The sequence below is a fragment of the Garra rufa genome, chromosome 14 (assembly GCF_049309525.1).
Source record: "Garra rufa chromosome 14, GarRuf1.0, whole genome shotgun sequence".
NCBI classification, from domain to species: domain Eukaryota; kingdom Metazoa; phylum Chordata; class Actinopteri; order Cypriniformes; family Cyprinidae; genus Garra; species Garra rufa.
The window spans coordinates 39,152,342-39,167,962 of record NC_133374.1 but is presented as its reverse complement, the minus strand read 5'-3'; the positions used below and the strand labels follow the sequence as shown (position 1 = coordinate 39,167,962).

At 52.2% G+C, this 15,621-nt stretch overlaps 21 non-coding genes across 21 annotated transcripts; all 21 read left to right on the top strand.

Moving 5' to 3' along the window:
- Positions 1–280: 280 nt before the first annotated feature.
- LOC141285920 (U6 spliceosomal RNA) lies at positions 281–387 on the top strand. Its single transcript, XR_012339045.1, has one exon. It is a non-coding gene; the product is annotated as a U6 spliceosomal RNA (small nuclear RNA).
- A 648-nt stretch (positions 388–1,035) lies between these two features.
- Positions 1,036–1,142, top strand: LOC141285539 (U6 spliceosomal RNA). Its single transcript, XR_012338666.1, has one exon. It is a non-coding gene; the product is annotated as a U6 spliceosomal RNA (small nuclear RNA).
- Positions 1,143–1,790: 648 nt separating this feature from the next.
- LOC141285919 (U6 spliceosomal RNA) lies at positions 1,791–1,897 on the top strand. Its single transcript, XR_012339044.1, has one exon. It is a non-coding gene; the product is annotated as a U6 spliceosomal RNA (small nuclear RNA).
- Positions 1,898–2,545: 648 nt separating this feature from the next.
- Positions 2,546–2,652, top strand: LOC141285917 (U6 spliceosomal RNA). Its single transcript, XR_012339042.1, has one exon. It is a non-coding gene; the product is annotated as a U6 spliceosomal RNA (small nuclear RNA).
- Positions 2,653–3,300: 648 nt separating this feature from the next.
- Positions 3,301–3,407, top strand: LOC141285916 (U6 spliceosomal RNA). The gene has a single exon (XR_012339041.1). It is a non-coding gene; the product is annotated as a U6 spliceosomal RNA (small nuclear RNA).
- Positions 3,408–4,055: 648 nt separating this feature from the next.
- On the top strand, positions 4,056–4,162 carry LOC141285915 (U6 spliceosomal RNA). Its single transcript, XR_012339039.1, has one exon. It is a non-coding gene; the product is annotated as a U6 spliceosomal RNA (small nuclear RNA).
- Positions 4,163–4,810: 648 nt separating this feature from the next.
- On the top strand, positions 4,811–4,917 carry LOC141285914 (U6 spliceosomal RNA). Its single transcript, XR_012339038.1, has one exon. It is a non-coding gene; the product is annotated as a U6 spliceosomal RNA (small nuclear RNA).
- A 648-nt stretch (positions 4,918–5,565) lies between these two features.
- LOC141285913 (U6 spliceosomal RNA) lies at positions 5,566–5,672 on the top strand. Its single transcript, XR_012339037.1, has one exon. It is a non-coding gene; the product is annotated as a U6 spliceosomal RNA (small nuclear RNA).
- A 648-nt stretch (positions 5,673–6,320) lies between these two features.
- Positions 6,321–6,427, top strand: LOC141285912 (U6 spliceosomal RNA). Its single transcript, XR_012339036.1, has one exon. It is a non-coding gene; the product is annotated as a U6 spliceosomal RNA (small nuclear RNA).
- Positions 6,428–7,075: 648 nt separating this feature from the next.
- On the top strand, positions 7,076–7,182 carry LOC141285538 (U6 spliceosomal RNA). The gene has a single exon (XR_012338665.1). It is a non-coding gene; the product is annotated as a U6 spliceosomal RNA (small nuclear RNA).
- Positions 7,183–7,830: 648 nt separating this feature from the next.
- On the top strand, positions 7,831–7,937 carry LOC141285910 (U6 spliceosomal RNA). Its single transcript, XR_012339035.1, has one exon. It is a non-coding gene; the product is annotated as a U6 spliceosomal RNA (small nuclear RNA).
- A 648-nt stretch (positions 7,938–8,585) lies between these two features.
- On the top strand, positions 8,586–8,692 carry LOC141285909 (U6 spliceosomal RNA). Its single transcript, XR_012339034.1, has one exon. It is a non-coding gene; the product is annotated as a U6 spliceosomal RNA (small nuclear RNA).
- A 648-nt stretch (positions 8,693–9,340) lies between these two features.
- LOC141285908 (U6 spliceosomal RNA) lies at positions 9,341–9,447 on the top strand. Its single transcript, XR_012339033.1, has one exon. It is a non-coding gene; the product is annotated as a U6 spliceosomal RNA (small nuclear RNA).
- A 634-nt stretch (positions 9,448–10,081) lies between these two features.
- On the top strand, positions 10,082–10,191 carry LOC141285559 (U6 spliceosomal RNA). Its single transcript, XR_012338686.1, has one exon. It is a non-coding gene; the product is annotated as a U6 spliceosomal RNA (small nuclear RNA).
- Positions 10,192–10,839: 648 nt separating this feature from the next.
- Positions 10,840–10,946, top strand: LOC141285907 (U6 spliceosomal RNA). Its single transcript, XR_012339032.1, has one exon. It is a non-coding gene; the product is annotated as a U6 spliceosomal RNA (small nuclear RNA).
- Positions 10,947–11,594: 648 nt separating this feature from the next.
- On the top strand, positions 11,595–11,701 carry LOC141285905 (U6 spliceosomal RNA). Its single transcript, XR_012339030.1, has one exon. It is a non-coding gene; the product is annotated as a U6 spliceosomal RNA (small nuclear RNA).
- A 648-nt stretch (positions 11,702–12,349) lies between these two features.
- Positions 12,350–12,456, top strand: LOC141285537 (U6 spliceosomal RNA). Its single transcript, XR_012338664.1, has one exon. It is a non-coding gene; the product is annotated as a U6 spliceosomal RNA (small nuclear RNA).
- A 648-nt stretch (positions 12,457–13,104) lies between these two features.
- LOC141285904 (U6 spliceosomal RNA) lies at positions 13,105–13,211 on the top strand. Its single transcript, XR_012339028.1, has one exon. It is a non-coding gene; the product is annotated as a U6 spliceosomal RNA (small nuclear RNA).
- Positions 13,212–13,859: 648 nt separating this feature from the next.
- Positions 13,860–13,966, top strand: LOC141285903 (U6 spliceosomal RNA). Its single transcript, XR_012339027.1, has one exon. It is a non-coding gene; the product is annotated as a U6 spliceosomal RNA (small nuclear RNA).
- Positions 13,967–14,614: 648 nt separating this feature from the next.
- Positions 14,615–14,721, top strand: LOC141285902 (U6 spliceosomal RNA). The gene has a single exon (XR_012339026.1). It is a non-coding gene; the product is annotated as a U6 spliceosomal RNA (small nuclear RNA).
- A 648-nt stretch (positions 14,722–15,369) lies between these two features.
- Positions 15,370–15,476, top strand: LOC141285901 (U6 spliceosomal RNA). The gene has a single exon (XR_012339025.1). It is a non-coding gene; the product is annotated as a U6 spliceosomal RNA (small nuclear RNA).
- The last annotated feature ends 145 nt before the right edge of the window (positions 15,477–15,621 follow it).

Genomic DNA, 15,621 nt, shown 5'->3' with positions numbered 1-15,621 from the left:
TATCCTGACCCTTTGCTGCCCGCCGGTCGAAAAGTCCAAAAGCCGTAAGGCCAGCCCGTGACTGGCATTGCATTTGTTTGAAAGTTCTTCTGCTAAAATAATAGGATGCATTGTGTCAGATGGTCAAGACAAATCAACAGACAGCTCCCCTCGGTAGAATGATCCAAGTGCCGTTCGTTTCCTTAACTGACTGCAGCTTTGGCTCGCTGGGCCCTACCACCTTGGCGAGAGCTCGCAGGGACCCGAGGGGTACAGATACCTCGAGCGGGCCAGCCGGCTTGTGCTCGCCACGGCGGCACATATACTAAAATTGGATCGATACAGAGAAGATTAGCATGGCCCCTGCGAAAGGATGACACGCAAATCCGTGAAGCGCTCCATATTTTTGGCTTGCTACAATTGCGCTCCTCTGCTCGGTGGGCCCTCGTGTGGTAAGTATACGCAGGTTTCAGCGTGGGAGCGTTTTTGTTCTAAATCGCCACACACCCTCACCATCTCAAAGCGTTTTAGAGATATTTCATTGCGGCCCAGCTCCATCACACCACGCGACAAACTCACGAAGCACATGGCTGTCGTCATACTCCGAGCTTGAGAGCAGGGCGAGGAGAAGTGTGTCTTCTGCGCTTATAACCACAATGCAATTAGCCTGAGCACTTCAACGCTTCCTTATAGTAATTAAGAAGAGAATTGGTGACACTACGCCACCTTGTGGAGATGCCAAGAGATGCATGGCGTGCGCCCGGTCAGAGTCCGCTTATCCTGACCCTTTGCTGCCCGCCGGTCGAAACGTCCAAAAGCCGTAAGGCCAGCCCGTGACTGGCATTGCATTTGTTTGAAAGTTCTTCTGCTAAAATAATAGGATGCATTGTGTCAGATGGTCAAGACAAATCAACAGACAGCTCCCCTCGGTAGAATGATCCAAGTGCCGTTCGTTTCCTTAACTGACTGCAGCTTTAGCTCGATGGGCCCTACCACCTTGGCGAGAGCTCGCAGGGACCAGAGGGGTACAGATACCTCGAGCGGGCCAGCAACCTTTTGCTCGCCACGGCGGCACATATACTAAAATTGGATCGATACAGAGAAGATTAGCATGGCCCCTGCGAAAGGATGACACGCAAATCCGTGAAGCGCTCCATATTTTTGGCTTGCGACATTTGCGCTCCTCTGCTCGGTGGGCCCTCGTGTGGTAAGTATATGCAGGTTTCAGCGTGGGAGCGTTTTTGTTCTAAATCGCCAGACACCCTCACCATCTCAAAGCGTTTTAGAGATATTTCATTGCAGCCCAGCTCCATCACACCACGCGACAAACTCACGAAGCACATGGCTGTCGTCATACTCCGAGCTTGAGAGCAGGGCGAGGAGAAGTGTGTCTTCTGCGCTTATAACCACAATGCAATTAGCCTGAGCACTTCAACGCTCCCTCATAGAAATTAAGAAGAGAATCGGTGACAGTACGCCACCTTGTGGAGATGCCAAGAGATGCATGGCGTGCGCCCGGTCAGAGTCCGCTTATCCTGACCCTTTGCTGCCCGCCGGTCGAAAAGTCCAAAAGCCGTAAGGCCAGCCCGTGACTGGCACTGCATTTGTTTGAAAGTTCTTCTGCTAAAATAATAGGATGCATTGTGTCAGATGGTCAAGACAAATCAACAGACAGCTCCCCTCGGTAGAATGATCCAAGTGCCGTTCGTTTCCTTAACTGACTGCAGCCTTGGCTCGCTGGGCCCTACCACCTTGGCGAGAGCTCGCAGGAACCCGAGGGGTACAGATACCTCGAGCGGGCCAGCAGTCTTGTGCTCGCCACGGCGGCACATATACTAAAATTGGATCGATACAGAGAAGATTAGCATGGCCCCTGCGAAAGGATGACACGCAAATCCGTGAAGCGCTCCATATTTTTGGCTTGCGACATTTGCGCTCCTCTGCTCGGTGGGCCCTCGTGTGGTAAGTATACGCATGTTTCAGCGTGGGAGCGTTTTAGTTCTAAATCGCCAGACACCCTCACCATCTCAAAACGTTTTAGAGATATTTCATTGCGGCCCAGCTCCATCACACCACGCGACAAACTCACGAAGCACATGGCTGTCGTCATACTCCGAGCTTGAGAGCAGGGCGAGGACAAGTGTGTCTTCTGCGCTTATAAACACATGGCAATTAGCCTGAGCACTTCAACGCTCCCTTATAGAAATTAAGAAGAGAATCGGTGACAGTACGCCACCTTGTGGAGATGCCAAGAGATGCATGGCGTGCGCCCGGTCAGAGTCCGCTTATCCTGACCCTTTGCTGCCCGCCGGTCGAAAAGTCCAAAAGCCGTAAGGCCAGCCCGTGACTAGCACTGCATTTGTTTGAAAGTTCTTCTGCTAAAATAATAGGATGCATTGTGTCAGATGGTCAAGACAAATCAACAGACAGCTCCCCTCGGTAGAATGATCCAAGTGCCGTTCGTTTCCTTAACTGACTGCAGCTTTGGCTCGCTGGACCCTACCACCTTGGCGAGAGCTCGCAGGGACCCGAGGGGTACAGATACCTCGAGCGGGCCAGCAGTCCTGTGCTCGCCACGGCGGCACATATACTAAAATTGGATCGATACAGAGAAGATTAGCATGGCCCCTGCGAAAGGATGACACGCAAATCCGTGAAGCGCTCCATATTTTTGGCTTGCGACATTTGCGCTCCTCTGCTCGGTGGGCCCTCGTGTGGTGAGTATACGCAGGTTTCAGCGTGGGAGCGTTTTTGTTCTAAATTGCCAGACACCCTCACCATCTCAAAGCGTTTTAGAGATATTTCATTGCGGCCCAGCTCCATCACACCACGTGACAAACTCACGAAGCACATGGCTGTCGTCATACTCCGAGCTTGAGAGCAGGGCGAGGAGAAGTGTGTCTTCTGCGCTTATAACCACAATGCAATTAGCCTGAGCACTTCAACGCTCCCTTATAGAAATTAAGAAGAGAATCGGTGACAGTACGCCACCTTGTGGAGATGCCAAGAGATGCATGGCGTGCGCCCGGTCAGAGTCCGCTTATCCTGACCCTTTGCTGCCCGCCGGTCGCAAAGTCCAAAAGCCTTAAGGCCAGCCCGTGACTGGCATTGCATTTGTTTGAAAGTTCTTCTGCTAAAATAATAGGATGCATTGTGTCAGATGGTCAAGACAAATCAACAGACAGCTCCCCTCGGTAGAATGATCCAAGTGCCGTTCGTTTCCTTAACTGACTGCAGCTTTGGCTCGCTGGACCCTACCACCTTGGCGAGAGCTCGCAGGGACCCGAGGGGTACAGATACCTCGAGCGGGCCAGCAGTCCTGTGCTCGCCACGGCGGCACATATACTAAAATTGGATCGATACAGAGAAGATTAGCATGGCCCCTGCGAAAGGATGACACGCAAATCCGTGAAGCGCTCCATATTTTTGGCTTGCGACATTTGCGCTCCTCTGCTCGGTGGGCCCTCGTGTGGTAAGTATATGCAGGTTTCAGCGTGGGAGCGTTTTTGTTCTAAATCGCCAGACACCCTCACCATCTCAAAGCGTTTTAGAGATATTTCATTGCAGCCCAGCTCCATCACACCACGCGACAAACTCACGAAGCACATGGCTGTCGTCATACTCCGAGCTTGAGAGCAGGGCGAGGAGAAGTGTGTCTTCTGCGCTTATAACCACAATGCAATTAGCCTGAGCACTTCAACGCTCCCTCATAGAAATTAAGAAGAGAATCGGTGACAGTACGCCACCTTGTGGAGATGCCAAGAGATGCATGGCGTGCGCCCGGTCAGAGTCCGCTTATCCTGACCCTTTGCTGCCCGCCGGTCGAAAAGTCCAAAAGCCGTAAGGCCAGCCCGTGACTGGCACTGCATTTGTTTGAAAGTTCTTCTGCTAAAATAATAGGATGCATTGTGTCAGATGGTCAAGACAAATCAACAGACAGCTCCCCTCGGTAGAATGATCCAAGTGCCGTTCGTTTCCTTAACTGACTGCAGCCTTGGCTCGCTGGGCCCTACCACCTTGGCGAGAGCTCGCAGGAACCCGAGGGGTACAGATACCTCGAGCGGGCCACCAGTCTTGTGCTCGCCACGGCGGCACATATACTAAAATTGGATCGATACAGAGAAGATTAGCATGGCCCCTGCGAAAGGATGACACGCAAATCCGTGAAGCGCTCCATATTTTTGGCTTGCGACATTTGCGCTCCTCTGCTCGGTGGGCCCTCGTGTGGTGAGTATACGCAGGTTTCAGCGTGGGAGCGTTTTTGTTCTAAATCGCCAGACACCCTCACCATCTCAACGCGTTTTAGAGATATTTCATTGCGGCCCAGCTCCATCACACCACGTGACAAACTCACGAAGCACATGGCTGTCGTCATACTCCGAGCTTGAGAGCAGGGCGAGGAGAAGTGTGTCTTCTGCGCTTATAACCACAATGCAATTAGCCTGAGCACTTCAACGCTCCCTTATAGAAATTAAGAAGAGAATCGGTGACAGTACGCCACCTTGTGGAGATGCCAAGAGATGCATGGCGTGCGCCCGGTCAGAGTCCGCTTATCCTGACCCTTTGCTGCCCGCCGGTCGAAAAGTCCAAAAGCCTTAAGGCCAGCCCGTGACTGGCATTGCATTTGTTTGAAAGTTCTTCTGCTAAAATAATAGGATGCATTGTGTCAGATGGTCAAGACAAATCAACAGACAGCTCCCCTCGGTAGAATGATCCAAGTGCCGTTCGTTTCCTTAACTGACTGCAGCTTTGGCTCGCTGGACCCTACCACCTTGGCGAGAGCTCGCAGGGACCCGAGGGGTACAGATACCTCGAGCGGGCCAGCAGTCCTGTGCTCGCCACGGCGGCACATATACTAAAATTGGATCGATACAGAGAAGATTAGCATGGCCCCTGCGAAAGGATGACACGCAAATCCGTGAAGCGCTCCATATTTTTGGCTTGCGACATTTGCGCTCCTCTGCTCGGTGGGCCCTCGTGTGGTGAGTATACGCAGGTTTCAGCGTGGGAGCGTTTTTGTTCTAAATCGCCACACACCCTCACCATCTCAAAGCGTTTTAGAGATATTTCATTGCGGCCCAGCTCCATCACACCACGCGACAAACTCACGAAGCACATGGCTGTCGTCATACTCCGAGCTTGAGAGCAGGGCGAGGAGAAGTGTGTCTTCTGCGCTTATAACCACAATGCAATTAGCCTGAGCACTTCAACACTCCCTTATAGAAATTAAGAAGAGAATCGGTGACAGTACGCCACCTTGTGGAGATGCCAAGAGATGCATGGCGTGCGCCCGGTCAGAGTCCGCTTATCCTGACCCTTTGCTGCCCGCCGGTCGAAAAGTCCAAAAGCCGTAAGGCCAGCCCGTGACTGGCATTGCATTTGTTTGAAAGTTCTTCTGCTAAAATAATAGGATGCATTGTGTCAGATGGTCAAGACAAATCAACAGACAGCTCCCCTCGGTAGAATGATCCAAGTGCCGTTCGTTTCCTTAACTGACTGCAGCTTTGGCTCGCTGGGCCCTACCACCTTGGCGAGAGCTCGCAGGGACCCGAGGAGTACAGATACCTCGAGCGGGCCAGCCGGCTTGTGCTCGCCACGGCGGCACATATACTAAAATTGGATCGATACAGAGAAGATTAGCATGGCCCCTGCGAAAGGATGACACGCAAATCCGTGAAGCGCTCCATATTTTTGGCTTGCTACAATTGCGCTCCTCTGCTCGGTGGGCCCTCGTGTGGTAAGTATACGCAGGTTTCAGCGTGGGAGCGTTTTTGTTCTAAATCGCCACACACCCTCACCATCTCAAAGCGTTTTAGAGATATTTCATTGCGGCCCAGCTCCATCACACCACGCGACAAACTCACGAAGCACATGGCTGTCGTCATACTCCGAGCTTGAGAGCAGGGCGAGGAGAAGTGTGTCTTCTGCGCTTATAACCACAATGCAATTAGCCTGAGCACTTCAACACTCCCTTATAGAAATTAAGAAGAGAATTGGTGACAGTACGCCACCTTGTGGAGATGCCAAGAGATGCATGGCGTGCGCCCGGTCAGAGTCCGCTTATCCTGACCCTTTGCTGCCCGCCGGTCGAAAAGTCCAAAAGCCGTAAGGCCAGCCCGTGACTGGCATTGCATTTGTTTGAAAGTTCTTCTGCTAAAATAATAGGATGCATTGTGTCAGATGGTCAAGACAAATCAACAGACAGCTCCCCTCGGTAGAATGATCCAAGTGCCGTTCGTTTCCTTAACTGACTGCAGCTTTGGCTCGCTGGGCCCTACCACCTTGGCGAGAGCTCGCAGGGACCCGAGGAGTACAGATACCTCGAGCGGGCCAGCCGGCTTGTGCTCGCCACGGCGGCACATATACTAAAATTGGATCGATACAGAGAAGATTAGCATGGCCCCTGCGAAAGGATGACACGCAAATCCGTGAAGCGCTCCATATTTTTGGCTTGCTACAATTGCGCTCCTCTGCTCGGTGGGCCCTCGTGTGGTAAGTATACGCAGGTTTCAGCGTGGGAGCGTTTTTGTTCTAAATCGCCACACACCCTCACCATCTCAAAGCGTTTTAGAGATATTTCATTGCGGCCCAGCTCCATCACACCACGCGACAAACTCACGAAGCACATGGCTGTCGTCATACTCCGAGCTTGAGAGCAGGGCGAGGAGAAGTGTGTCTTCTGCGCTTATAACCACAATGCAATTAGCCTGAGCACTTCAACGCTTCCTTATAGTAATTAAGAAGAGAATTGGTGACACTACGCCACCTTGTGGAGATGCCAAGAGATGCATGGCGTGCGCCCGGTCAGAGTCCGCTTATCCTGACCCTTTGCTGCCCGCCGGTCGAAACGTCCAAAAGCCGTAAGGCCAGCCCGTGACTGGCATTGCATTTGTTTGAAAGTTCTTCTGCTAAAATAATAGGATGCATTGTGTCAGATGGTCAAGACAAATCAACAGACAGCTCCCCTCGGTAGAATGATCCAAGTGCCGTTCGTTTCCTTAACTGACTGCAGCTTTAGCTCGATGGGCCCTACCACCTTGGCGAGAGCTCGCAGGGACCAGAGGGGTACAGATACCTCGAGCGGGCCAGCAATCTTTTGCTCGCCACGGCGGCACATATACTAAAATTGGATCGATACAGAGAAGATTAGCATGGCCCCTGCGAAAGGATGACACGCAAATCCGTGAAGCGCTCCATATTTTTGGCTTGCGACATTTGCGCTCCTCTGCTCGGTGGGCCCTCGTGTGGTAAGTATATGCAGGTTTCAGCGTGGGAGCGTTTTTGTTCTAAATCGCCAGACACCCTCACCATCTCAAAGCGTTTTAGAGATATTTCATTGCAGCCCAGCTCCATCACACCACGCGACAAACTCACGAAGCACATGGCTGTCGTCATACTCCGAGCTTGAGAGCAGGGCGAGGAGAAGTGTGTCTTCTGCGCTTATAACCACAATGCAATTAGCTTGAGCACTTCAACGCTCCCTCATAGAAATTAAGAAGAGAATCGGTGACAGTACGCCACCTTGTGGAGATGCCAAGAGATGCATGGCGTGCGCCCGGTCAGAGTCCGCTTATCCTGACCCTTTGCTGCCCGCCGGTCGAAAAGTCCAAAAGCCGTAAGGCCAGCCCGTGACTGGCACTGCATTTGTTTGAAAGTTCTTCTGCTAAAATAATAGGATGCATTGTGTCAGATGGTCAAGACAAATCAACAGACAGCTCCCCTCGGTAGAATGATCCAAGTGCCGTTCGTTTCCTTAACTGACTGCAGCTTTGGCTCGCTGGACCCTACCACCTTGGCGAGAGCTCGCAGGGACCCGAGGGGTACAGATACCTCGAGCGGGCCAGCAGTCCTGTGCTCGCCACGGCGGCACATATACTAAAATTGGATCGATACAGAGAAGATTAGCATGGCCCCTGCGAAAGGATGACACGCAAATCCGTGAAGCGCTCCATATTTTTGGCTTGCGACATTTGCGCTCCTCTGCTCGGTGGGCCCTCGTGTGGTGAGTATACGCAGGTTTCAGCGTGGGAGCGTTTTTGTTCTAAATCGCCAGACACCCTCACCATCTCAAAGCGTTTTAGAGATATTTCATTGCGGCCCAGCTCCATCACACCACGTGACAAACTCACGAAGCACATGGCTGTCGTCATACTCCGAGCTTGAGAGCAGGGCGAGGAGAAGTGTGTCTTCTGCGCTTATAACCACAATGCAATTAGCCTGAGCACTTCAACGCTCCCTTATAGAAATTAAGAAGAGAATCGGTGACAGTACGCCACCTTGTGGAGATGCCAAGAGATGCATGGCGTGCGCCCGGTCAGAGTCCGCTTATCCTGACCCTTTGCTGCCCGCCGGTCGCAAAGTCCAAAAGCCTTAAGGCCAGCCCGTGACTGGCATTGCATTTGTTTGAAAGTTCTTCTGCTAAAATAATAGGATGCATTGTGTCAGATGGTCAAGACAAATCAACAGACAGCTCCCCTCGGTAGAATGATCCAAGTGCCGTTCGTTTCCTTAACTGACTGCAGCTTTGGCTCGCTGGACCCTACCACCTTGGCGAGAGCTCGCAGGGACCCGAGGGGTACAGATACCTCGAGCGGGCCAGCAGTCCTGTGCTCGCCACGGCGGCACATATACTAAAATTGGATCGATACAGAGAAGATTAGCATGGCCCCTGCGAAAGGATGACACGCAAATCCGTGAAGCGCTCCATATTTTTGGCTTGCGACATTTGCGCTCCTCTGCTCGGTGGGCCCTCGTGTGGTAAGTATATGCAGGTTTCAGCGTGGGAGCGTTTTTGTTCTAAATCGCCAGACACCCTCACCATCTCAAAGCGTTTTAGAGATATTTCATTGCAGCCCAGCTCCATCACACCACGCGACAAACTCACGAAGCACATGGCTGTCGTCATACTCCGAGCTTGAGAGCAGGGCGAGGAGAAGTGTGTCTTCTGCGCTTATAACCACAATGCAATTAGCCTGAGCACTTCAACGCTCCCTCATAGAAATTAAGAAGAGAATCGGTGACAGTACGCCACCTTGTGGAGATGCCAAGAGATGCATGGCGTGCGCCCGGTCAGAGTCCGCTTATCCTGACCCTTTGCTGCCCGCCGGTCGAAAAGTCCAAAAGCCGTAAGGCCAGCCCGTGACTGGCACTGCATTTGTTTGAAAGTTCTTCTGCTAAAATAATAGGATGCATTGTGTCAGATGGTCAAGACAAATCAACAGACAGCTCCCCTCGGTAGAATGATCCAAGTGCCGTTCGTTTCCTTAACTGACTGCAGCCTTGGCTCGCTGGGCCCTACCACCTTGGCGAGAGCTCGCAGGAACCCGAGGGGTACAGATACCTCGAGCGGGCCACCAGTCTTGTGCTCGCCACGGCGGCACATATACTAAAATTGGATCGATACAGAGAAGATTAGCATGGCCCCTGCGAAAGGATGACACGCAAATCCGTGAAGCGCTCCATATTTTTGGCTTGCGACATTTGCGCTCCTCTGCTCGGTGGGCCCTCGTGTGGTGAGTATACGCAGGTTTCAGCGTGGGAGCGTTTTTGTTCTAAATCGCCAGACACCCTCACCATCTCAACGCGTTTTAGAGATATTTCATTGCGGCCCAGCTCCATCACACCACGTGACAAACTCACGAAGCACATGGCTGTCGTCATACTCCGAGCTTGAGAGCAGGGCGAGGAGAAGTGTGTCTTCTGCGCTTATAACCACAATGCAATTAGCCTGAGCACTTCAACGCTCCCTTATAGAAATTAAGAAGAGAATCGGTGACAGTACGCCACCTTGTGGAGATGCCAAGAGATGCATGGCGTGCGCCCGGTCAGAGTCCGCTTATCCTGACCCTTTGCTGCCCGCCGGTCGAAAAGTCCAAAAGCCTTAAGGCCAGCCCGTGACTGGCATTGCATTTGTTTGAAAGTTCTTCTGCTAAAATAATAGGATGCATTGTGTCAGATGGTCAAGACAAATCAACAGACAGCTCCCCTCGGTAGAATGATCCAAGTGCCGTTCGTTTCCTTAACTGACTGCAGCTTTGGCTCGCTGGACCCTACCACCTTGGCGAGAGCTCGCAGGGACCCGAGGGGTACAGATACCTCGAGCGGGCCAGCAGCCACGGCGGCACATATACTAAAATTGGATCGATACAGAGAAGATTAGCATGGCCCCTGCGAAAGGATGACACGCAAATCCGTGAAGCGCTCCATATTTTTGGCTTGCGACATTTGCGCTCCTCTGCTCGGTGGGCCCTCGTGTGGTGAGTATACGCAGGTTTCAGCGTGGGAGCGTTTTTGTTCTAAATCGCCACACACCCTCACCATCTCAAAGCGTTTTAGAGATATTTCATTGCGGCCCAGCTCCATCACACCACGCGACAAACTCACGAAGCACATGGCTGTCGTCATACTCCGAGCTTGAGAGCAGGGCGAGGAGAAGTGTGTCTTCTGCGCTTATAACCACAATGCAATTAGCCTGAGCACTTCAACACTCCCTTATAGAAATTAAGAAGAGAATCGGTGACAGTACGCCACCTTGTGGAGATGCCAAGAGATGCATGGCGTGCGCCCGGTCAGAGTCCGCTTATCCTGACCCTTTGCTGCCCGCCGGTCGAAAAGTCCAAAAGCCGTAAGGCCAGCCCGTGACTGGCATTGCATTTGTTTGAAAGTTCTTCTGCTAAAATAATAGGATGCATTGTGTCAGATGGTCAAGACAAATCAACAGACAGCTCCCCTCGGTAGAATGATCCAAGTGCCGTTCGTTTCCTTAACTGACTGCAGCTTTGGCTCGCTGGGCCCTACCACCTTGGCGAGAGCTCGCAGGGACCCGAGGAGTACAGATACCTCGAGCGGGCCAGCCGGCTTGTGCTCGCCACGGCGGCACATATACTAAAATTGGATCGATACAGAGAAGATTAGCATGGCCCCTGCGAAAGGATGACACGCAAATCCGTGAAGCGCTCCATATTTTTGGCTTGCTACAATTGCGCTCCTCTGCTCGGTGGGCCCTCGTGTGGTAAGTATACGCAGGTTTCAGCGTGGGAGCGTTTTTGTTCTAAATCGCCACACACCCTCACCATCTCAAAGCGTTTTAGAGATATTTCATTGCGGCCCAGCTCCATCACACCACGCGACAAACTCACGAAGCACATGGCTGTCGTCATACTCCGAGCTTGAGAGCAGGGCGAGGAGAAGTGTGTCTTCTGCGCTTATAACCACAATGCAATTAGCCTGAGCACTTCAACACTCCCTTATAGAAATTAAGAAGAGAATTGGTGACAGTACGCCACCTTGTGGAGATGCCAAGAGATGCATGGCGTGCGCCCGGTCAGAGTCCGCTTATCCTGACCCTTTGCTGCCCGCCGGTCGAAAAGTCCAAAAGCCGTAAGGCCAGCCCGTGACTGGCATTGCATTTGTTTGAAAGTTCTTCTGCTAAAATAATAGGATGCATTGTGTCAGATGGTCAAGACAAATCAACAGACAGCTCCCCTCGGTAGAATGATCCAAGTGCCGTTCGTTTCCTTAACTGACTGCAGCTTTGGCTCGCTGGGCCCTACCACCTTGGCGAGAGCTCGCAGGGACCCGAGGAGTACAGATACCTCGAGCGGGCCAGCCGGCTTGTGCTCGCCACGGCGGCACATATACTAAAATTGGATCGATACAGAGAAGATTAGCATGGCCCCTGCGAAAGGATGACACGCAAATCCGTGAAGCGCTCCATATTTTTGGCTTGCTACAATTGCGCTCCTCTGCTCGGTGGGCCCTCGTGTGGTAAGTATACGCAGGTTTCAGCGTGGGAGCGTTTTTGTTCTAAATCGCCACACACCCTCACCATCTCAAAGCGTTTTAGAGATATTTCATTGCGGCCCAGCTCCATCACACCACGCGACAAACTCACGAAGCACATGGCTGTCGTCATACTCCGAGCTTGAGAGCAGGGCGAGGAGAAGTGTGTCTTCTGCGCTTATAACCACAATGCAATTAGCCTGAGCACTTCAACGCTTCCTTATAGTAATTAAGAAGAGAATTGGTGACACTACGCCACCTTGTGGAGATGCCAAGAGATGCATGGCGTGCGCCCGGTCAGAGTCCGCTTATCCTGACCCTTTGCTGCCCGCCGGTCGAAACGTCCAAAAGCCGTAAGGCCAGCCCGTGACTGGCATTGCATTTGTTTGAAAGTTCTTCTGCTAAAATAATAGGATGCATTGTGTCAGATGGTCAAGACAAATCAACAGACAGCTCCCCTCGGTAGAATGATCCAAGTGCCGTTCGTTTCCTTAACTGACTGCAGCTTTAGCTCGATGGGCCCTACCACCTTGGCGAGAGCTCGCAGGGACCAGAGGGGTACAGATACCTCGAGCGGGCCAGCAATCTTTTGCTCGCCACGGCGGCACATATACTAAAATTGGATCGATACAGAGAAGATTAGCATGGCCCCTGCGAAAGGATGACACGCAAATCCGTGAAGCGCTCCATATTTTTGGCTTGCGACATTTGCGCTCCTCTGCTCGGTGGGCCCTCGTGTGGTAAGTATATGCAGGTTTCAGCGTGGGAGCGTTTTTGTTCTAAATCGCCAGACACCCTCACCATCTCAAAGCGTTTTAGAGATATTTCATTGCAGCCCAGCTCCATCACACCACGCGACAAACTCACGAAGCACATGGCTGTCGTCATACTCCGAGCTTGAGAGCAGGGCGAGGAGAAGTGTGTCTTCTGCGCTTATAACCACAATGCAATTAGCCTGAGCACTTCAACGCTCCCTCATAGAAATTAAGAAGAGAATCGGTGACAGTACGCCACCTTGTGGAGATGCCAAGAGATGCATGGCGTGCGCCCGGTCAGAGTCCGCTTATCCTGACCCTTTGCTGCCCGCCGGTCGAAAAGTCCAAAAGCCGTAAGGCCAGCCCGTGACTGGCACTGCATTTGTTTGAAAGTTCTTCTGCTAAAATAATAGGATGCATTGTGTCAGATGGTCAAGACAAATCAACAGACAGCTCCCCTCGGTAGAATGATCCAAGTGCCGTTCGTTTCCTTAACTGACTGCAGCCTTGGCTCGCTGGGCCCTACCACCTTGGCGAGAGCTCGCAGGAACCCGAGGGGTACAGATACCTCGAGCGGGCCAGCAGTCTTGTGCTCGCCACGGCGGCACATATACTAAAATTGGATCGATACAGAGAAGATTAGCATGGCCCCTGCGAAAGGATGACACGCAAATCCGTGAAGCGCTCCATATTTTTGGCTTGCGACATTTGCGCTCCTCTGCTCGGTGGGCCCTCGTGTGGTAAGTATATGCAGGTTTCAGCGTGGGAGCGTTTTTGTTCTAAATCGCCAGACACCCTCACCATCTCAAAGCGTTTTAGAGATATTTCATTGCAGCCCAGCTCCATCACACCACGCGACAAACTCACGAAGCACATGGCTGTCGTCATACTCCGAGCTTGAGAGCAGGGCGAGGAGAAGTGTGTCTTCTGCGCTTATAACCACATGGCAATTAGCCTGAGCACTTCAACGCTCCCTCATAGAAATTAAGAAGAGAATCGGTGACAGTACGCCACCTTGTGGAGATGCCAAGAGATGCATGGCGTGCGCCCGGTCAGAGTCCGCTTATCCTGACCCTTTGCTGCCCGCCGGTCGAAAAGTCCAAAAGCCGTAAGGCCAGCCCGTGACTGGCACTGCATTTGTTTGAAAGTTCTTCTGCTAAAATAATAGGATGCATTGTGTCAGATGGTCAAGACAAATCAACAGACAGCTCCCCTCGGTAGAATGATCCAAGTGCCGTTCGTTTCCTTAACTGACTGCAGCCTTGGCTCGCTGGGCCCTACCACCTTGGCGAGAGCTCGCAGGAACCCGAGGGGTACAGATACCTCGAGCGGGCCAGCAGTCTTGTGCTCGCCACGGCGGCACATATACTAAAATTGGATCGATACAGAGAAGATTAGCATGGCCCCTGCGAAAGGATGACACGCAAATCCGTGAAGCGCTCCATATTTTTGGCTTGCGACATTTGCGCTCCTCTGCTCGGTGGGCCCTCGTGTGGTAAGTATACGCATGTTTCAGCGTGGGAGCGTTTTAGTTCTAAATCGCCAGACACCCTCACCATCTCAAAACGTTTTAGAGATATTTCATTGCGGCCCAGCTCCATCACACCACGCGACAAACTCACGAAGCACATGGCTGTCGTCATACTCCGAGCTTGAGAGCAGGGCGAGGAGAAGTGTGTCTTCTGCGCTTATAAACACATGGCAATTAGCCTGAGCACTTCAACGCTCCCTTATAGAAATTAAGAAGAGAATCGGTGACAGTACGCCACCTTGTGGAGATGCCAAGAGATGCATGGCGTGCGCCCGGTCAGAGTCCGCTTATCCTGACCCTTTGCTGCCCGCCGGTCGAAAAGTCCAAAAGCCGTAAGGCCAGCCCGTGACTGGCACTGCATTTGTTTGAAAGTTCTTCTGCTAAAATAATAGGATGCATTGTGTCAGATGGTCAAGACAAATCAACAGACAGCTCCCCTCGGTAGAATGATCCAAGTGCCGTTCGTTTCCTTAACTGACTGCAGCTTTGGCTCGCTGGACCCTACCACCTTGGCGAGAGCTCGCAGGGACCCGAGGGGTACAGATACCTCGAGCGGGCCAGCAGTCCTGTGCTCGCCACGGCGGCACATATACTAAAATTGGATCGATACAGAGAAGATTAGCATGGCCCCTGCGAAAGGATGACACGCAAATCCGTGAAGCGCTCCATATTTTTGGCTTGCGACATTTGCGCTCCTCTGCTCGGTGGGCCCTCGTGTGGTGAGTATACGCAGGTTTCAGCGTGGGAGCGTTTTTGTTCTAAATCGCCAGACACCCTCACCATCTCAAAGCGTTTTAGAGATATTTCATTGCGGCCCAGCTCCATCACACCACGTGACAAACTCACGAAGCACATGGCTGTCGTCATACTCCGAGCTTGAGAGCAGGGCGAGGAGAAGTGTGTCTTCTGCGCTTATAACCACAATGCAATTAGCCTGAGCACTTCAACGCTCCCTTATAGAAATTAAGAAGAGAATCGGTGACAGTACGCCACCTTGTGGAGATGCCAAGAGATGCATGGCGTGCGCCCGGTCAGAGTCCGCTTATCCTGACCCTTTGCTGCCCGCCGGTCGAAAAGTCCAAAAGCCTTAAGGCCAGCCCGTGACTGGCATTGCATTTGTTTGAAAGTTCTTCTGCTAAAATAATAGGATGCATTGTGTCAGATGGTCAAGACAAATCAACAGACAGCTCCCCTCGGTAGAATGATCCAAGTGCCGTTCGTTTCCTTAACTGACTGCAGCTTTGGCTCGCTGGACCCTACCACCTTGGCGAGAGCTCGCAGGGACCCGAGGGGTACAGATACCTCGAGCGGGCCAGCAGTCCTGTGCTCGCCACGGCGGCACATATACTAAAATTGGATCGATACAGAGAAGATTAGCATGGCCCCTGCGAAAGGATGACACGCAAATCCGTGAAGCGCTCCATATTTTTGGCTTGCGACATTTGCGCTCCTCTGCTCGGTGGGCCCTCGTGTGGTGAGTATACGCAGGTTTCAGCGTGGGAGCGTTTTTGTTCTAAATCGCCACACACCCTCACCATCTCAAAGCGTTTTAGAGATATTTCATTGCGGCCCAGC